Here is a 22,326-nt window from a genome sequence, read left to right on the forward strand (position 1 = left end):
TCCTAGAGTTCGTACTAAAATAACACCAAAGAGAATTCTTATTCATACTACTCAATCCAACACAAAGAACTACAAGGAGACCCCAAAGTTTCTATCGGAGAAAAGATAATAAAAGTGTGCATCAACCCCTATGTATAGATTACCCCAATGTCACCTCGGGAATCTGTGAGTTGAGCGCCAAAACATATATCAAGTGAATCAATAGGATATCCCATTGTCACCTCAAGTATTCATACCGCCAGACATACATCATGTGTTCTCATATCTGAACATTCAATCCGACAAGACAAAACTTCAAAGGGTAAAGATTCAATTCATCACAACAAGAGTATAGAGGGAAGAAACATCATATGATCCGAATAGATTAACAAAGCCCATGATATAGATCATGAGAGAGAGAGAGATTAAACACATAGCTACTGGTACAAACCCTCAGCCCCAAGGATGGACTACTCCCTCCTCATCGTGGTGGCCACCGAGATGATGAAGATGGCTACCGAAGATGATTCCCCCCTCTGGCAGGGTGACGGAACAGGGTCTAGATTGGTCTTCGGTGGCTATAAAGGCCTGCGACGGTGGAACTTCTGATCTAGGTTAACCCTGAAGGGTTTCGGAATATTTGGGAATTTATAGTGCAAAGAAGCACTAGTAGAAAAAGGGGGCTTTGGTCCAGGCCGGGTAACCCCATTAGTCTGGGTTCAGTCCAGAACCGGGACCAATGGGTGCATTAGTCCCGGTTCGTGTGGCTAAGGCATTAGTCTCGGTTCAACTGGGCCCTTTAGTCCCGGTTCATGCCACGAACCGGGACTAAAGGGTGCGATGCCCATTAGTCCCGGTTCATGCCACGAACCGGGACTAAAGGGTGCGATGCCCATTAGTCCCGGTTGGTGGCACCAACCGGGACTAAAGGTCTAACCTTTAGTACCGCTTGGTGCCACCAACCGCGACTAATGGCCTTTGAGGCATTAGTATTGGTTCATGGCACGAACCGGTACTAAAGATCCAATTTTCAAACTCCCCCCCCCGGTGGACCGCCTTTTCAGTTTTAGAAAAAAACAAAAGAAAATGATGGAAATGTCAAAAAAAATAAAATAAAATAAGTTTCCCATGTGATATGTGGTCTAGTTGTTGGGAAAATTTACAAATATGAATTTCGACTTTATTTACAAAATCTCTCTGGAATTTGTAAAATGGGCATAACTTTTGCATACGAACTCGGATTAAAAAGTTTTTTATATGAAAAATCATCTACTCGAAAAGTTACATTTGATGGAGACCGCCTACAGCCTGTTTGCACATTTGTAGAATCCTCAAATTCCAAAAGGAAAAAAGTTATGCTCAACTTTCAGTTTTTTTAAATTTTCATTAAATCTGGTCAAACTATGGTAAAACTACTTATTCAAGAAGTATTAGTGTTACTAAATAATTATTCAAGAATATTAGTGTTATTATATAATTATTTCATTTTTTTGAATTTTGGTCAAATCTGGTCAAACTATGGTCAAATTGTGGTCAAACAATGGTCAAACTACTTATTCAAGAAATATTAGTGTTACTAAATAATTATTGTTTTTTAGAACAATAGTTTCAAACTCAAACAGTGAAATGTGTGACTTCATGCTCAAGCTACTATTGTCAGGAAAACAACGAGTGCAGACTTGGAAACGAGGGAGAATAGAACCTGGAAGTTAAGCGTGCTCAGGCTGGGGGAGTGGGAGGATGGGTGACCGTCCGGGAAGTTAGATGATTTGGAATGATGAGGGGTGATTAGAGATTAAATTGAGCAGTGATGAGAGGGGTGATTATAGATTAGAGGTTAAAATAAATCAGAAATTTGAAAATAAAAAAGTTTCAAAAAAAATTTCAAAAAAAATTAGAAAATTACCTTTAGTACCTCCAGGACTAAAGGTGGACCTCCAGGCAGCGGCCACGTGGAGGGCCTTTAGTCCCGGTTCTGGTTTGAACCGGGACTAAAGGGTCAGGGCATTAGTACCGACCCTTTAGTCCCAGTTCAAGAACCGGGACTAAAGGCCCTTATGAACCAGGACTGCAGGCCCTTTTTCTACTAGTGAAGGGGTACGGGAGGCCACCGAGGTGAGCACAACCCACCAGGGCGCGCCTGGGGGCCCAGGCGCACCGTGGTGGGTTGTGCCCCCCTCGTGGCACCCCTAAGGTGCAGCTCTGGCCCATCGGGTGTCTTCTGGTCCTTAAAAATTCTCCAAAAAGTTTCGTGGTGTTTGGAGTTTGTTTGATATTAATTTCACGTGATGTAAAAAAACAAGCAAAAAATAACAACTGTCACTTGGCACTGGGTCAATAGGTTAGTCCCAAAAAATTATATAAAGTTGCTATAAAATGATTGTAAAACATCCAAGAATGATAATATAACAGCATGAATACTTCATAAATTATAGGTACGTTGGAGACATATTAGCATCCCCAAGATTAATTCCTACTCGTCCTCGAGTAGGTAAACGATAAAAGAAATAATTTATGAAGTGTGAATGCTAGCAAAGTGCAAAAGTTTGATCAATGATAATTTCAATCACTTTTCCTAGCATCATGAAAATAACTCTTTCTTATAAAATTTCTCATGTTTAAAGTAGCAACCAATTCACATGTTATTGTTCAAACAATGAGTTCTCTTGAAACTCAACAACCTATGTTCTTAGTCACCAAGCAATTGCAATTCAACTTATTCAACATAGTTTAAGTAAGAGATCCACATACTCAACCATCATATAGTCTTCTATGATTGCTAACACTCACCGCGTACACATGAGCAAAACGTTTCAATCGGACACGTAGAAAGATAGGGGCTTATTGTTTTGCCTCCCAATGTATTCACCTCAAGGGTAATGTCAACAATAATAACTCATGCTACCCATATCCAACTGGATATATTTGCCTAGATCTTTCCTCACCACATGATGCTTGCCAAAAGATAAATATAAAAAGGAATAGAGAGAAGAACTTCGACTCTTTGCATAAAAGTAAATTCATAAAAGTAAAAGATAGGCCCTTCACAGAGGGAATTAGAGGTTGCCACGCACTTATTTGTTTGTATGTTCAACCCCTTAGTGCAAAAGAATGTCACATTGTATTGCCCCTTATTATACCAAGATTTATTATGCAGTTCGTCGCTTTTATTAATTTGCCATCACAAGTTCATACAACGCTCAATTTTCTCTTACACTAAATGATCTCACACATTTAGAAGCAATTTTTATTGCCTTATTGCACCGATGACAACTTACTTGAAGGATCTTGCTCAATCCTTAGGTAGGTATGGTGGACTCTTGAAAATAAGATCTGGGTTTAAGGGTTTTTGGATGCATAAGTAGTATCTCTACTTGGTGTGGAATTTTTGGCTAGCAAAGGTGGGGGACAAGCACCACATGTTGAAGGATCTATGACAATATAACTTCTATGTGAATATGAACAAACATAAACCATTATGTTGTCTTCCTTGTCCAACGTCAACAATTTTGGCATATAATATTTTGATGGGGGCTCACAATCAAAAAATATTTCCATGATAGTGTATTTAGATGTGAAAGTTCTCTTCCTTATACTAATTATTCATGAATTGCTTGTATGACCAATATTGTGATTGTCAAGCCTCAAAAGATTTCACTTTATAAACCCAATGTGAAGCTACCACTAGGCATGATATGATTTCAACTTCATGACATTCAATTTATCCAACAATTTACTCGTAGGATATAAGTGAAGCACAAGAGTAAATGACATAGAAAAGAGCTTCGTTGACGGGATGTGAAAGCCGCTTACTTAGCCTCCCTGGAAACTATTTGCGGACTCTATTTTATTTAAAAACTTCATATATAAGCATTTTATTAAAACAGCAAGCAAAAACAAAATAAAATGACTTTCTAATAATATCACAACTCATGTGAAGAAGCAAATACTTAGGCTCAACCGATACTTACCAATAATTATTGAAGAAGAAAGGTGGGAAGCCTACCGGGGCATCCCCAAGGTTAGATTCTTGAGACTTCTTGGAATATTATCTTGGGATGCCTTGGGAATCTCCAAGATTGAGCTTTTTTGTCTCCTTAATTCTTCTCATATCACGGTTTTCCTAAATCACAAAAGTTTCATCCACACAAAACTCAACAAGAACTCGTGAGATAAGTTAGTATAAACCAATGCAAAAACCTTATCATTCTCTACTGTAGGAAATCACTAAAATTATTATTCAACATTAAATACTAAATGCCTCTACATATTTAATATTCCTATCCTCAAATAGAATCATTAAACAAGAAAACATATGCAAACATAACAACAATATGCCAAAACAGTACAGTCTGTAAAGAATGCAAGAGTATAAATACTTCCCTAACTCCAAAAGTTATGAAAATTTTCCACACTATAGAAAATTTATCAGAGCTCATTTTTCAAAAAGTTTTAACATTTTATTAGATCCTGACTTTTCTATGGAATTTTTGCAACAACGGTAAACTTTCTGTTTTCAAACAGCAACATGTAGGCTTGTGAAACAAGCATAGTAAAGGCTATCAATGCCACTTTTATTGAAATAAAAGATGCAAAACATTATTCTAAATAACATAAAGAAAATACTAGAAAAATAAATTGACACTCCAAGCAAAACTCATATCATGTGATGAATGAAAACATAGCTCCAAGTGAGGTTACTGATAATGTTGAAGACGAAAGAGGGGATGCCTTCCCGGGCATCCCCAAGCTTAGTTGCTTGGATCTTACTTGAATATTTCCTTGGGGTTCCTTGGGAATCCCAAATATTAGGTTATTCTCACTCCTTATTCTCCTCATATTGATATCTCACCCAAAACTTGAAAACTTCAACCACTCAAAACTTAACGGAACTTTGTGAAATAGGTTAGTATGATAAAGAGCAAACCATTCCACTTTTGGTACTGTCAAAGACAAGATTCATATTTGTTCTCACACAATTCCTACTGTAGCATATCATTTCTACAATTTATATTCAGCAATATAAGCCATATAAACTAGGAAACAAGCAAACTATGCATTGAAAACAGAATCTATCAAAAACAGAACAGTCTGTAGTAATCTGTACTCAAACCATACTTTTGCTACTCAAAAACTTATGAAAAATTAGGACCACGTGAGAAATTTGTATATTATTGTGAAAAAAGAATCAACTCAAAATCACTCTTCTGTTAAAAACTAGAATTAGTTTCATGAGCGGAAAAGTTTCTGTTTTTCAGCAAGATCAAAGAAACTATCACCCAACATGATCCTAAAGGCTTTACTTGTCACTTTATTGAAACAAGAGCAATAAAACATGATTATTACAGTATCCTAATCATGTGAACACACAAAAACAGTAGGTGAAATTTTTGGGTTGTCTCCCAAAAAGCGCTTTTCTTTAATGCCTTTTAGCTAGGCATGATGATTTCAATGATGCTCGCATAAAAGATAATAATTGAATCATAAAGAGAGCATCATGAAGCATATGACTAGCACATTTAGGTCTAACCCACTTCTAGTGCATAGGGATTTTGTGCGCAAACAACTTATGGTAACAAGAATAAACTAGCATAGGAAGGCAAAACAAGTGCAACTTCAAAACAATCAACACATAGAGAAGAAAATTGATATTACTAAGATATGTAAGAGCATAAGTTCACTCCTCATAATAATTTTCAGAAACATCATGAATAGATTCAACAATATAGCTATCGCATACATCACTCTTTTCATGATGCACAAGCATAGAAGATTTCTTACTCTTTATGGCATACATGTCATCGTAATAATCATCATTGATAGCAACTTCATTGTCATAGTCAATTGAAACCTCTTCCAAAATAGTGGATGTATCACTAAATAAAGTCATGACCTCTCCAAATCCTCTTTCATGAATATTTTAGTAAGATTCAACACCCTCCAAAATAGTGGGATCACTACTACCTAGAGTTGACACTCTTCCAAACCCACTTTCATCAATGTAATCATCATAAATAGGAGGCATGCTATCATCATAATAAATTTTCTTCTTGAAAGTAGAAGGAATCAAAGGATCATATTCATTAAGCAAAGCATCCCCAAGCTTAGGACAAGCATTATTTCCAGAAAATAAATCTTCAAACATACCATACTCATTAAACATAGCACTCCCAAGCTTGTGGTTTTACATATTATCACAATCATTCTTATCAATAGCATCAATGGCACCAATAGTATAGCAAACATTATTATCATATTCTTGCAAGCAATTGATAAAAACATTTTCAAGATCATAAGGGGTATCGTTGTCTTCCCAATCATAATCATTACAACAAGTGGTAGGTATCACAAAATCATACTCAATATCATCATCCTCCATCAACATATTTGATTCACTTTCATGAGGCACAATGGTGATAGGAGCAACATTATTCGGGAGAGATACCTTTTTACCTTTATTATTTCTTCTTTTCTTCTTCTTCACCACATCATGTGTGGGTTTAATTAATTCTTTCAAGCTTCTTATTGAAGAGATTGATTGGATAGGAAGCTCCTCCTTGTTACCTGATTCATCATAATAAACACTAGGAGGGTATTGGGAAATATTTTCCCTTTCATTAGTACTCTCTTCATATTCTATTTGTTTTCTTGTCTTTAGATAGTTGTCAATATAAGGATTCTCAATGCAATTTACTGCACAAAACATATAAATTTCCTCTAGATCAAAATCAAGAAATCTCTCGGGATTTCGAAAGCCCTTAGTTATATGTTTCATTTCTTCATACCCCAAAAGAATACTAAGCTCTTTATGATGCTCAAGGGAAATCAAGTTATCACAATTTTTGGACACAATTTGATCATGAAACAATTTGCATTAGAGATTTAAATGACCATGTTCATTGCAAAGTTCACAAAGATGGCGAAAAAATTACATCTTTCAGCACAATCATCTAGCCTCTCTTGCAACCTTTTCATTTCTAAATATTTATGCTTCTTAAAAAATCTATCTTTCCTTTTTGGTGTGCAAAGGCACTCGCAATTCACTCTGCAAAAAGTGACATGCTTATAAGAAACATTTTTGTCATGACTTGTGCAATCATCATTAGCATTTTGGATATTCGAAGAATTCACACTAACAACATTGCAATCATGCTCATCATTCCAATATTTTGTGCCAAGCATTTTATTGACTTCTTCTTCTAACAATTCAGCACGATTTTCTGAACCATCATTTTCAAGAAAGAATCTATAGAGATGATCAATAATATGATGCAACCTAAATTCCATTTTTATGTAGTTTTCTTTTATAAACCAAACTAGTGATAAAACAAGAAACTAAAAGACTCGGTTGCAAGATCTAAATATATACCTTCAAGCACTCACCTCCCCGGCAACGGCGCCAGAAAAGAGCTTGATGTCTACTATGCAACTTTGTTCTAGTAGACACGTGTTGGGCCTCCAAGCGTAGAGTTTTGTAGGACAGTAGCAATTTTCCCTCAAGTGGATGACCTAAGGTTTATCAATTCGTGAGAGGTGTAGGATGAAGGTGGTCTCTCTCAAACGACCTTGTAACCAAATACAAGCAATCTCTTGTGTCCCCAACACACCCAATCAATTGTATAGGCGCACTAGTTTGGCGAAGAGATGGTGATAAAAGTGTAATATGAATGGTAGAAATATATTTTTATAATCTTAATAAATAAAAACAGCAAGGTAGTAAATAGTAAACAGTCACAAAAATGGTATTGCAATGCTTGAAAATGAGGCCTAGGGTCCGTACTTTCACTAGTGCAACCTCTCAACAATGCTAACATAGTTGGATGATATGATTATCCCTCAAAGTGCAATAAATAATCACTCCCGAGTACCTATTAGCGGAGAACAAAAGATAGTAATTGTTTGTGGGGTTCGAAACCACCTCAAAGCTATTCTTTCTGTTTGATCTATTCAAGAGTTCGTACTAAAATAAGACCAAGCTATTCTTTTCATTCGATCTATCCTAGAGTTCATACTAAAATAATACCAAAGCAAATTCATATTCATAATACTCAATCCAACACAAAGAACTACAAGGAGACACAAAGTTTCTATCGGAGAAAACATAATAAAAACATGCATCCACCCCTATGCATAGATTACCCCAATGCCACCTCGGGAATCCGCAAGTTGAGTGCCAAAACATATATCAAGTGAATCAATATGATATCCCATTGTCACCTCAAGTATTCATACCACAAGACATACATCATGTGTTCTCATATCTGAACATTCAATCAGACAAGACAAAATTTCAAAGGGTAAAGATTCAATTCATCACAACAAGAGTATAGAGGGGAGAAACATCATATGATTCGACTATATTAACAAAGCCCATGATATAGATCACGAGAGAGAGAGAGATTAAACACATAGCTACTGGTACAAACCCTTAGCCCCAAGGGTGGACTACTCCCTCCTCATCGTGGTGGCCGCCAGGATGATGAAGATGGCCACCAAAGATGATTCCCCCCTCCGACAGGGTTCCAGAATGGGGTCTAGATTGGTTTTCGGTGGCTACAAAGGCCTGCGTCGGCCGAACATCTGATCTAGGTTAACCCCTAAGGGTTTCGGAATATTTGGTAATTTATAGTGCAAAGAAGGGGTACGGGAGGCCACCGAGGTGAGCATAACCCACCAGGGCACGCCTGGGGGCCCAGGCGCACCCTGTGGGTTGTGCCCCCCTCGGGGCACCCCCCACGTGCAGCTCTGGCCCATTGGGTGTCTTCTGGTCCATAAAAATTCTCCAAAAAGTTTCACGGTGTTTGGACTCTGTTTGATATTGATTTCCTGCGATGTAAAAAATGCAAAAAATAGCAACTGACACTTGGTACTGGGTCAATAGGTTAGTCCCAAAAAATGATATAAAGTTGCTATAAAATGATTGTAAAACATCCAAGAATGATAATATAACAGCATGAATACTTCATAAATTTTAGATACGATGGAGACGTATCAGCAATATTCTCTAAGATAGCATTAGAAGTTTCAGCATGAGAATCTGCATTGCTACGCTCTAGGCATTTCAAACAAGGAGGTACAAAACTAGCAGGAAGTTGAACAGATTGCTCGGTAAAGAGAGAAGCTTTCTCTAAAGCCAACTCATTATGAGACTCTTTCAGTGACACGAGTTATTGATTCCTGTTAAGGAGTTCATTTGACAAACTCTGGTAGTCAACCATAAGTGAATCATATCGATTGGTAAGATCTTCAATAGTTGATAAAAAAGCATCTCTCTTCGATCAACTTTTGATTCTTCTCCATTTGTTTGACCAGCAATCCTTCAGTTTTCCGGAGATTTCTCTCAAGCATTTCAAGTTCATCATGTTGGGACTTAGTGATCTTGACTAGATTGGCATAAGATATCTATCCAGGAGAATATTCGCTCACGGATCTTTGGTGTTTTGTGGATACCTAATCCTTAGAAGATTTTGTCGTGAGACAAAAAGATGATTGGTTCATCATCGCTTGAATCATCGTTACTTGAAGCATCATCATCAGTATCTGATTCGCTGATATTTTTTGATGATTCAATGGCAACATATGCATTGCTTCTCCCAATCATTTGTAGAACTCTTTGTAACATCCCAAATTTCTAAATTTTGGAATGTTATATTAAATCAATAGTTTTGGTTGTTTGTTTGATTGTGGTGTGATTCCTTGTGTGAAATTGAGTGAAATTTGAAACTTTTGAAAGTTAAATGAGAGGGAATGAAATGACTTTCCCAAACTTTCACCTTGCATTTCTGATCTTCATGAATTCAAACTCATTTCATCACAACACCCTGGAGTGAAGATGATATGACTTCTTCCATTTAAATAAATGAAAAAGGGTTTTGAAAAGATTTGAATTCCACCAGGAATTATTTCAAATTCAGGAACTTTATGCAACTCAATGACTTTTAAGAGAGAAGATAAAATGACTTCTTCAAAACATATGAAATATGAGTTGGAAGTTTAAAAGAAATCAAATTTGAAGTTCCTTTGAAGGTATTTTGAAAATCATTTTTCAATTTGGAGTTATTTGGTTTTATTCAAATTATTTTTCTCCAAAAATAAAATATATGAAAATTAGGGTAAAATGATTCCCTACAATAGAATAATGGAGAGAAATAAATTTGAAATTATTTGGTATTTTTAAAATGATTTTTATTGGGTTTTATGGTAGCAGTAGCATTGTTGGCTTTATTTAAATTTTTGTGGATTTTATTTGACACTAGAAAAATGTTCATGTGGTATAAAATCTTTTTCTTGCAATTTTAATATATTATATGCCTATATTATATTTTTATTTTACTTGGTTTTATTTTATTTTCTATAAAATAGTTTAAAAAAACTTTTCTTCCGCCGACTGGGCCGGCCCAGCTCCAGCCAGGCCGCAGCCCAGCGCGCGACCGCCTTTGCTCCCGTGCCCAGCTCGGACTCGTTGGAGTCCGGCGCTCTCACGGCGTCGTCGCCCCCTCGCCCAAGTCTGTCGCCACCCCGACCCCCCTCCCCTATATAAGTCACCGCCTCGCCGCCGTTGCCAATCCCGCAGTTGTGCCGAAGTCCGCCACTGCCGCCCGGATCCGCCGCCCGACCCGCCGGTTTTTCCCGGTCCGATACGAACCGCTGGTTTCTCCGGTATATTTGTTTTAGATCGGTTTTTGTTTTTTTACTTAGCTCTAAATAGCGAACATCCACTGTTTAGAACAGTTTAGCGAGCGTCCGCTCGATACTTTTTTCATTTTTCTGTTATTTTACGCCAAGGACCTATCCGTGAATACTTTTCTTACAAATTAGCCCTTGCTTTTCAATCTATCACAACTTTTTGCTCCCTTGTCCAAATCCAACGAAACCAACGCCCACTTCGTCGTTATGATCCCCTCTATCCAAATAACCAACTTAAAAATATTTTTGAAAATTAAAATTTGATTTCAAACAGATTTGAATTCAAACTCCTTTTGTTCATAACTCGAGTTTTATAACTCCAATTTAATTGATTCCTTTTGCTAACTTAATCTCTTGACCTAAACTTTCTGATAAGACCAAATCCACCTAATTTTGGTACTGTTAGAAATTGTTTTTTGTTGCAAGAGATAATCACTTGTTTTCAAGGTTTTCCGAGTTCCTTTCTTCGATTCTTTTGCATGAGTGCTTATGTATGCAATTGTTTTCTTACGACAGATTGAACAGAGTGTGACGAATATAACTATCAGGAGTTGAGAGTACGAATCATCTTCATCAATAGTACAAGGCAAGTAACACTTTGATCATATCCCCTTTATTACCCAGTTTTTGTGCATTAGCTTCAACCCTCAAACATTGCATGAGTAGGACTTTGATAACACGTGGGTAATGGGAAGTAGTTGATGAGGTAGGAACCTATTGTCTTATATCAAACCCCGGGAGTTACTACGTTATGATTGCATTACTTTGCTATGGTCGTAGACATGGATTGGTATGTGAGATTCACGAAAGATATGAGAGTTATTTATAACTAAGGGGAAACTTAAGGTGGCTACTTAAATACACATCTGGGTGGATTGGTTGCGGGCACCTGGAGAAATCCAGTGTTGTCCTAGGATATCCCGGAGTACCCGTGTGATCATCCTATGGTTTGCCAACTAGGCTCAGAGGGACCATAAGATTATTCATGCTAAAATCTTTAGTGTGCAGCCACAAGCCATTATGGGCTCTGGCATAGTTGAGTATGTTGTGTGACCTCTTTCAGTGGTAGGCTAGCAGATGTAGAGGTTGTAGGTGGTATTGTCTACCCAGAGTAAAGAGTTAATGCTTCGGAAAGACTGTGTCTCGATCCTCCGTTTCTCAAACACCATGTAGTGCGAGAAATCCAACGGAGGAGATCGAGTCTTGTGGGGAAAAGTGCGCAAACCTCTGCAGAGTGTACAAACTAATCATGGTTAGCTGTGTCCCCGGTTATGGACAACTTGAGTATCTGGTACTTGAATTATTGATTTGATCTCATCACTTTTCTTAATGAAATTGTTGGTTTATAATTATTATTTTGGGATTGAGTTGGAGGAACCTTCTCAATAATGTCATAAAATTTGTAGTTAAATAAAATATATTCCTTTGTCATAGGAAAAGAATTAGCTTTATGCAAATGATAACCATAGAGCCTCCACCAGCCAAATATGCATGTAGTGATAGCCATTTTTCTGCATTGCTCTATACTGTGAAATTGCCAGTACATTTAATGTACTAACCTACATGGCTGCAACGTCTCATGTTGCAGGAATCTTATGACGAGTAAGTGATACGTTAGGGTTACGATGTCTACTCTCAACTTTGCTGTTGGTGTTATTGGGACTCTATCGCTTTGTTGTTTCTTCCGCTATATGGATTGAGGTAATGGTATTTACGTTACTCTATACATGTGATTTAACTCTGTTATAAATCCTCGAGTACTACGTGTGTGTCAGCATTCCGATCCATGGATGACACTTAAGCACAGAGACTTCGATCCATTCGGTTCGGGTCGCTACAAGATGGTATCAGAGCACATGTTGACTGTAGGACATGACCCCTAGAAACTGGCAAGCCCATATGACAGGATTTATCTAAAACTTTATTTTCAAAAGGCATCCCTTAACTCCCATCTTTTCTAAGCTTTACCAAGTATTTCCTCTCATCTCACATAGTTATACTATACCCTTTCCCCTTTTGACCACGCGAAGATTCGACTAATGAGACCAGTCCAAGAAGTACACGATATCAGACAACTAAGACCACTTCGGAATAAAGAGGATTTTACTGGCATTCGAATAATTGAAACTACAATGGTTGAAAACTCCAAAGGCTCGGAGAATTTGAAGGTTCTGAAGAATTCCCAGATTGGTATGACCTAGGAAAGTTACCCTTATGGAATTTGTCAGACTATTGAAGTTGTCAATACCCGAGATCAAGGTGTGTTGGAGAAAGACCAGAACATGGCAGGAGAAATTAACTATGGAATGATAGCTCATGGCAAAGACATGGGCATACACACGGCTATCCATTATGCTATCGCCCGCTTATACTATTGTCACCGTGCTGAGTTAAGCATGCATTTATTCGGAAGGATTGGATGACAAAAGGGCTAATGGAGCACATATCAGCAGAAGATGAAGTTTTAACCTTAGCTGGTGTATCCTCGGGATCTGGAGTATTACATCAGGAAGTTGTATTTGACAAGGAAGCATTTCGTGAAGAACTCAGGACCCAGAAGCTAAAAGTAGCCAAGCTGGAGGAGCAAAACCTTGAGATACTGGATATTCGTCAGGAACTAAAGGACAGTAGGACCATGGTTCATGCCAAGGAGGTTGAAAACCCAGAAGTTTGGAATGCAACTCCAACATATTACAGACGTCGCGAGAGACTTCGCGTCAACAAAAATGACCTGGCAAAAGAACTTGAGAAGATCAGCAAGCACGATCAGAAGAAGCCATCGGAGACATGACTAAGACTTCAATAGTTTGGCGACTTTGAGGATTCATTGACCTTTAGAAGACCAAATATCTGTTATATACTTACGTTAGATGCGACGATTGTGAGCTGTCATTTGTTTGATGTTTTTCCGACAGCCACAAAATAAAATCTGTCTCTTCAAAACTATTGTTTGTATTGTGTGTATCCCTCTCTATCTCACTTATCTCACCCCAAAACCCTTGGAACAAATAGAGGATGAATGGAGATGAACTCATATTTTCTAGACCGATGACTCAATTGGAGACGGGCCGATGGATTCAGAACATGGAGAATCACATGAAGAATAACACTATAGCCAGAAAGGATATGGCCCAGCATGCTCTTAAGTGCTTTGAAAGAGGTGCTGCTACTTGGTGGAGGATGTACCAAAACATCAATGGATGGCAAGGAGTAACCACTTGGAAAGAATTTAAGTTGGTTCTGCAAAGGTCTCGTCTAGTGTCCTAGAAATTGAAGCCTTATGGAAATGATATGAAGAAACCTTGTGCATGCAAGCTCTGTGGAGAAATGGGACACAACCATAAAGAACACAAGGATGAATGCCCTCATTGTGAAGAAAGTCACCCAGCTGAAGAATGCCCAACTAAGCAGATTACTTGTTTCTTGTGTGAAGGGACTACCCACTAGCCTGCTCAGTGTCACATTTACCCCATGATACAAAGAACCATCCAGCAAAAGAAAGAAGCAATGAAAGGAGCCCTCATGGAAATTTTAGAAGAACCGGTGATGAAGGAAGAGGTGGAGGACACACCCAAAGAAGACCCAATTAAACCTTGCACCAAGTCATGCTATTCATGTGGAGAAAAAGAACACATCTCCCAAAATTGTCTGAATGGGGATCTAGTAGACTTCCCGACGGAGGAAGTAGAGTATGACCCACAAGAGATAGAAGCCCTAATTAGAACAGAAAAGTCCAGGAAGAGAAATAGATTGTATTCCAGGAGCATCCCAATTTCTACAAAGAAGGACCTGAGTAATATCACATGTTTCAGGTGCAAAGATTCAGGGCATTACTTCAGCGGTTTCCCAAAAACGAAGCTGAGGACCCAAGGAAGCTATGTAATCACAAGGAAACCTCGAGACTCGTCAGAAGTATTATGTTTCCTTTGTAATGAAGCAGGGCACTTTTCCAGAGATTGTCCCAATGAGGATATGCTTGGTGAATAGATGAGTCTGTGAGAAAGATAGTAGTAGTCGTGGGAACATTTCTTTTTGTATTCAGGTGTTGAATTGAGGCATGTAATGAGAAATGCAGAAGATTGTAGTAATTTGAGAATCAATAATGTTAGCATTATTGGTACTGATTTGGATTTTATAAGTTGTTACTCTATGAAGAAAGATTTTGATCATTTTCGAGGATATGGGAAATATGGCCTATGGAAGAATTTGTGCATTCCAAGGGTGGTAGTACCCTGTGAGGACCCTTGACCCCTGGAAAAGATAATGATATTCCATGGAGTGGACTTCGGACAAAATAAGTACGAGTTTTGTCTCGATATGTGGGATACCCCAAGAATATGAAGGGATGAATTACTATTGGAATATAAAGGAGGTATAATGTGGGTAATATGGAGCAATTGTAACTCCATGATGGGTCTGAGTAATCACGTCTTATTTTGGTACAAATAGAAGGAAGGGAGATAGTACAATTGGATGGATTTAAGAATGCTAGGAATCAGGATGTTGGAATAATGATCAGTCCCCCCCCCCCCCCCCCCCCCGATGATGAGTTCAAGGGTTACAACTGATGAGTTCGGCCATAACCCACAGGCTCCAGGACCTACCAAGAAGCAAGCACACTCTTGCTGAAGGCAAAACACTCGAAGAAGTTACATTTATCAATGGACGATCTTATAGGAGTTTACGCAAAACCTGAGAGTTGTGAAGAAACGATAGATGTTTGTTTGGCTTGCAAAATCCATGGATTTATCCGAACTTAGTTCATCGACAAGAGAAATTCTGCAATGCTTGTGAGGATGACCGAGTGTTAGAATACGAGATTCTCTAAACCATGTACAAGGTAATGATTTGGGTACGGGGTGGATTGATCACCATACCGACTTACTCTTATTATCCGCTTTGCTATAAGGCATGGTAAATCTGAATGACTTACCCATAGTAGAGCGACGACGATAAAAACCTTGTTTAAACCTTAGAATGACATGACAATTCTCCCTTGTACAAGGTAGCTGTTGCAAATTGACAAACTAAAAGTGGTGAAGAAAAACTTTTACAAACTCTGTTTGCTCTTGTTGTTGTAAATATGTAAAGCCAGCATTCAAGTTTTTAGCAAAGATTCTGAACTAACCATATTCACAATAACATTTAGGTCTCATGTTTACTCATCTCAATGGCATAATCGACTAGCGAGCAATAATAATAAATCTCAGATGACAACACTTTCTCAAAACAATCATAATATGATATAACAAGATGGTATCTCGCTAGTCCTTTCTGAGACCGCAAAACATAAATGCAGAGCACCCCTGAAGATCAAGGGCCGATTGGAAATTGTAATTCATGGTAAAAGAGATCCAGTTAAGTCATACTCAATGTAAACTAACAATAATACATGCAAATGACAGCGGTGCTCTCCAACTGGTGCTTTTTAACAAGAGGATGATGACTCAACATAAAAGTAAATAGATAGGCCCTTCGCAGAGGGAAGCAGGGATTTGTAGAGGTGCCAGAGCTCGATTTTGAAATAGAGATGAATAATATTTTGAGCGGTATACTTTCATTGTCAACATAACAACCGAGAGATCTCGATATCTTCCATGCTACACACATTATAGGCGGTTCCCAAGCAGAATGGTAAAGTTTATACTCCCCCACCACCAACAAGCATCAATCCATGGCTTGCCCGAAACAACGGGTGCCTCCAACTAACAACAATCCCAGGGAGTTTTGTTTGAAATTATTTTGATTTGATTTGAGCATGGGACTGGGCATCCCGGTACCCAGCCATTTTCTCGTGAGTGAGGAGGGGAGTCCACTCTTGATAATAACCCGCCTAGCATGGAGGATACAGACAGCCCTAGTTGATACATGAGATATTCGAGCATACAAAATAGAATGTTTATTTGAAGGTTTAGAGTTTGGCACATACAAATTTACATGGAACCGCAGGTAGATACCATATATAGGAAGGTATGTTGGACTCATATGGAATAACTTTGGGGTTTATGGAGTTGGATGCACAAGCAGTATTCCCGCTTAGTACAAGTGAAGGCTAGAAAGAGACTGGGAAGCAACCAGCTAGAGAGCGACAATAGTCATGAACATGCATTAAAATTAATCAACACCGAATGCAAGCATGAGTAGGATATAATTCACCATGAACATAAATATCATAGAGGCTATGTTGATTTTGTTTGAACTACATGCGTGAACATGTGCCAAGTCAAGCCACTCGAATCATTCAAAGGAGGATACCACCCTATCATACCACATCACAACCATTTTAATAGCATGTTGGCATGCAAGGTAAACCATTATAAACTCCTAGCAAATTAAGAATGTCATAAGAAACTATAGTCTCTAATTGTTATTGCAAACATGTTTCATTCATAATAGGCTGAATCAGGAACGATGGACTAATCGTATTTACAATAACAAGAGAGGTCGAGTTCATACCAGCTTTCCTCATCTCAATCAGTTCATCATATATCATCATTATTGCCTTTCACTTGCACGACTGAATAGTGTGGATAATAATAGTGCATGTGCATTGGACTAAGATGGAATCTGCAAGCTTTCAATACAAGGGAGAAGACAAGGTAATATGGGCTCTTTGTTAGATCGACAATGATGCATATGAGAGCCACTCAGAATTTTCATCGTGGTCTTCTCCTCTCGACCCCCAAGGAAAAGAAAGGAAATTAAACTATTTACACGGGAAAGCTCCCAACAAGCAGAAGAAGAACGAGAAATCTTTTTGGGTTTTCTTTTAATTACTACTACATGCATGGAAAGTAAACTAGCTAAAAGCTACAACTAATTTTTTTGGTTTTTCTTAAGGTGTTTTCAAACACACAAGAAGAAAACTTAAAAACAAAATAAACTAGCATGGATGATACAATGAAAAAGTATGAGCACCGACAATTGGCATGAGTGTGTGAACATGAATGTAGTGTCGGTGAGAGATACGTACTCCCCCAAGCTTAGGCTTTTGGCCTAAGTTGGTCTATGCCCATGGATGGCCCGATGGATATCCGAAGTTGAAGCTGGGGTCGTACTGAGATGCATCAGCTACTGCCTGAAGAGCTGCAGGTTGGAGGCGAGCTGCCTCCGTCCTCCTCTCGTACTCGTTCGCCTCCTCCTTGGTTATAACATATCTCCTTTTTCCCTGAAAGTCAAAGAAAGTAGGAGCAGGGAGAGCGACGTGATAGGTGCGTCATCTTTCAAAGATTAGTCGGTACTGGAGGGACTGATCGTTCCTCTCAACAAACTGATGACGCACCATAGCATTATAATCTAAATAAGCAGGAGGCAACTCAACATCATCTCTGCGTATGGGTATATCAAGAAAATCAGCTAAACGGGTTGCATAAATTCCACCAAACAAATATCCATTAATAATATTATTATGCAACCTATGTGCAATAGTGGCCCCCAAGTTATATTGTCTATCTCCTAATACAACACTCTTGAGAACACTTAGGTCAGGAACACACATGTGACATGCTTCATCCTTACCATTAATGCATCTACCTATAAAGAGAGCAAAATAATGTATGGCAGGAAAATGAATGCTCCCTATGGTAGCTTGTGTTATTTCTCTAGATTCCCCCACAGTGATACTAGCAAGAAAATCTTTATATTCAGATTTGCGAGGTTCACTAGCATTGCCCCACTGTGGGAGTTTATAAGCAGTATTAAAATCTTCTAAGTCCATGGTATAAGATTTATCATAAAACTCAAACAAGACGGTTTGAGAATTGCGTGATGATGTAAATTTAAATCTTCTCACAAAGGAATCAGTGAGGTAGTAGTACTAAGGGCACTTATCTGCCATGAAGCCCTCAAGTTTAGCGTTACGCACGTACGCTTCAAATTCGTCCTTAATTCCTTCCTGAACCACGAAATTTTCTGATGGCCACTCACAAAGCCACACTTGAGCTCCTCTTGGTGGTTCATTATCCGGCTCGCGTATTGCGGGCCTTGGGTCTGCTTCCTTGAGGAGCCACCTTGGTACATTTTCCTAAACATATTTCTTCCTCTGAAAAATTTCTGAAATTTTTAGTAACTTAAAATAAAAGTGAAGCAAACTCAACAAGATTGATAGCAACTACTCCTACAAGTGTCTAGAGGCTACATCATGCATTAAAACTACTTTTGACCACATAAATTTGACATGCAAGCTCAAGAACAGGGTCACCTAAGCAGCAAAAATTGCAATAAATAAAGCACTAGAACAAAAACTAATTGGACCATTGGAGGAGTCACATACCGAAGAACAATCCCCCAAAGCAGTTTTGTGAATGGACTTTGAGCAAGGAGATCAAAAATGGCAGCAAGATGAGCTAGAACACGGGTTTGAGCTGGTGGGTGATTTTTTCTGGAGCAAGACGAAGTGTGTGGGTGCAAGGATAAGTGGAGGGGACCCACGTGGGGTCCACGAGGTAGGGGCGCGCCCAAGGGGGTGGGCGCACCCTCCACCCTCGTGGGCACATAGTGGGTCCCCCTAATGTGTTCTCAGTGCCAATAATTCTTAAATATTTTAGAAAAAATCATATTTCATTTTTAGGGCATTTGAAGAATTTTTATTTTCTGGGTATTTTTTTATTGCAAGGATAATTCAGAAAACAGACAGAAGATACTATTTTTGCTTTATTTAATATAAATAACAGAAAGTGAAAGGAGGGTACAGAAGGTTGTGCTTTCTAACTTCATCCATCTCATGCTCATCAAAAGGATTCCACTAACAAGGTTGATCAGGTCTTGTTAACAAACTCATTTCGAATAACATGAAACCGGAGAAATTTTGAATAACACGAGGTTACCTCAACAGGGATATGCACATCCCCAACAATAAGAATATCATATTTCTTCTTGACAGTAGGAAGAGGAAATTCAAAACCTCCAATAGTGATTATTGAAAATTTTCCAATAGAATTGATACTGTGGACTTGAGGTTGTTTCCTCGGAAAGTGTACCGTATGTTCATTACCATTAACATGAAAAGTGACATTGCCTTTGTTGCATTCAATAACAGCCCCTGCAGTATTCAAGAGGGGTCTTCCAAGGACAATCGACATACTATCGTCCTCGGGAATATCAAGAATAACAAAGTCCGTTAAAATAGTAACGTTTGCAACCACAACAGGCACATCCTCACAAATACTGACAGGTATAACAGTTGATTTATCAGCCATTTGCAAAGATATTTCAGTAGGTGTCAACTTATTCAAATCAAGTCTATGATATAAAGAGAGAGGCATAAGACTAACACCGGCTCCAAGATCACATATAGCAGTTTGAACATAGTTTCTTTTAATAGAGCATGGTATAGTTGGTACTCCGGGATCTCCTAGTGTAACGCCCCGAGACCGTTGCGTCAGGTGTCTTCCAGTTATTCGATGTTGTTGCCTTGTCATTCGCCTGCGTGTTGCATCTTGTCATGTCATCATGTGCATTGCATCATCATGTTTTCAAAACTTGCATCCGTCCCGGCCTCCCCGTTCTTTTCGTTGTCCGTTCCGAGCTCAACCACACTTGCACGCGCCCGCGGCACGTCCGAAATATTATTTTATAAGTGACCGGAAGATGTTCTCGGAATGGGATGAAAGTTGGCGTGCGGTCTTATTATAGTGTAGATAGACTGTCTGTCAAATTTCATCACATTCGGAGTCCGTTTGATGCCCCAACGGATAACTATAACGGCATTATAGTAGGTCAAAATGTCGGACGTTTTCGGTCTCCGGAAACCGTGTCGGGCTGCATCTCTCCCCTCTTCTCTCAGACCAACCCGCTCTCCATAGTCCACCTAGACCCATCCTACACCTCTTTGCGCAGTGCATCGAACCCCTCGCGCGCGTCCGAAAGCTGTCCCGGACCCGACCGGGGCAATCGTCACCGTTGGATCCGGATCATCCCCAAACATCTACAAAACGTCTCCGTTTTCTTAATTGGGCTCCCTAACCTATTTATCCGGGACCATACGATTAAGATCGGAGGGTCCAAATGCCCCTGTCCAAAAATCCTTTTGCTATATATATCAGGTCCAACCCTAGATCCTAGGGGTCTTGTCCCATCGATCCCACCGCGCCACCATTCCACCTGTTTCCTCGGGATCCCTCCCAGACCAACCAGCAGCTTCATCCCCAATCAAAAAAAGACCCCTCCTCGCTTTCACCACCACACCAACCCGAGCCCCCTGCTCGCTGCCTCCTCCTCCTCGTCGCACTTGAGCCCGAGCGCGCCACCAGTGACCTGCAGGCCGACCCCGTCGCCGCTCCTCCCCTGCTCTTTTCCTTCTCCTTCCCTGCCTCTACTCCCTCCTCTCACATCTCTCTCTCTCACACAAGAAGTGAACAGTGCCACCGCCCTTGGAACTCCGCCATGGACGCCGGGTCCCAAGGTCCCCGCGCCCGTCCTCATGGTGCCCAACGGCATCTTCGTCGTTTCGGAGCTCCTTGCCATCGCCTGCGTGGCGCCATGACTGCCACCCCGCTGCCTCCGCTTCGATCCGGTAGGAAAAGGGACCCGAAGACCTCTCGCGCTTGGATCCAAACGCCACCGAGCTCCCGCGTTGACCCCTCCCCATCCTGCCACTCGCCGGAGTCCTCAGCGCCGCCATGCCCTGCTGCCATGTCCCATTCCCGGCCGCAAGTCCCATGCCGCCGCTGGTCTTCTTCCTGTCGAAGAGAGGAGTACGACGCCTCTGCCTCGAGTCATTTGATGCGACCGCGTTGACTTCCCGGTCGCAAGCTGCCAGCCCGCTGAGTCCCTCCCTCAAGGCCCAGCCTCCTCGGCCCATCCGCGCGAAGCCAGCCCACTGTGAGCAGCCGCCCTAACCCCCACTGTGCATGGTTGGGCCAGCCAGTTTCGGCCCAACTCCTATTTATTTTTCAGTGGACAATTTAGATATTATTCCAGAGACGCCAGTTTTTGCAGAAAACCCCTTGCTCTTCATGCATTTTAAAACTCACAAACCGTGCATCATATATAAAAACTTTATATATGAAACATGACTAGAATTTCATATAGTTTCATAATGTCCAACTTTCATGCATGTTTGATATGTTTAACTTGTTGTTTGTTTAAATTTGTTCAAATGCCATGTTAAAATGCTTTAATTCATAACCAAATAACCGTAACTCCGAATTTAATAAACTTTATATGTAAATGGGGTGGAAAAATGTCTAGTTTAACATGGTGGCATCACTTTGCATGTTTAAAAACTCTAAAATTGTGTTTAGGGCAGAACAGTACCAAACCTTAAAACATGCATATGGGGATTTACCGGAATTGTTGTTCATTGTTTCCAGCCTCATTTAAACTTGCCTAGATAGATAGTTTTGTTTTGCTTCACCTCATGCCATGTTAATCAACATTTAATCTTGTTGGGTACATAAACGAGAGAGAACTAAATAACTTGAATGTGGTGTTTCGTCAATATGCAATGGAGTTGCATGTTGAGCTCCACTTAATTTGTAGGATTGTTTGTGCATTTTTTCATGCCATGGTTCATTAAATCGGACATGAATCATACTTGATTGTACATCATGCCATGATTATGTGGTGGTTGTTTACTATGTTGTTTTCCTCTTTCCGGTGTTGCTTCTTCGGGTTAGTTCCGATAACGTCGTGTTGTGAGGATCCGTTCGACTTCGTCCG

This window comes from Triticum urartu, chromosome 5 (assembly GCF_003073215.2).
Source record: "Triticum urartu cultivar G1812 chromosome 5, Tu2.1, whole genome shotgun sequence".
Taxonomy (NCBI): Eukaryota; Viridiplantae; Streptophyta; class Magnoliopsida; order Poales; family Poaceae; genus Triticum; species Triticum urartu.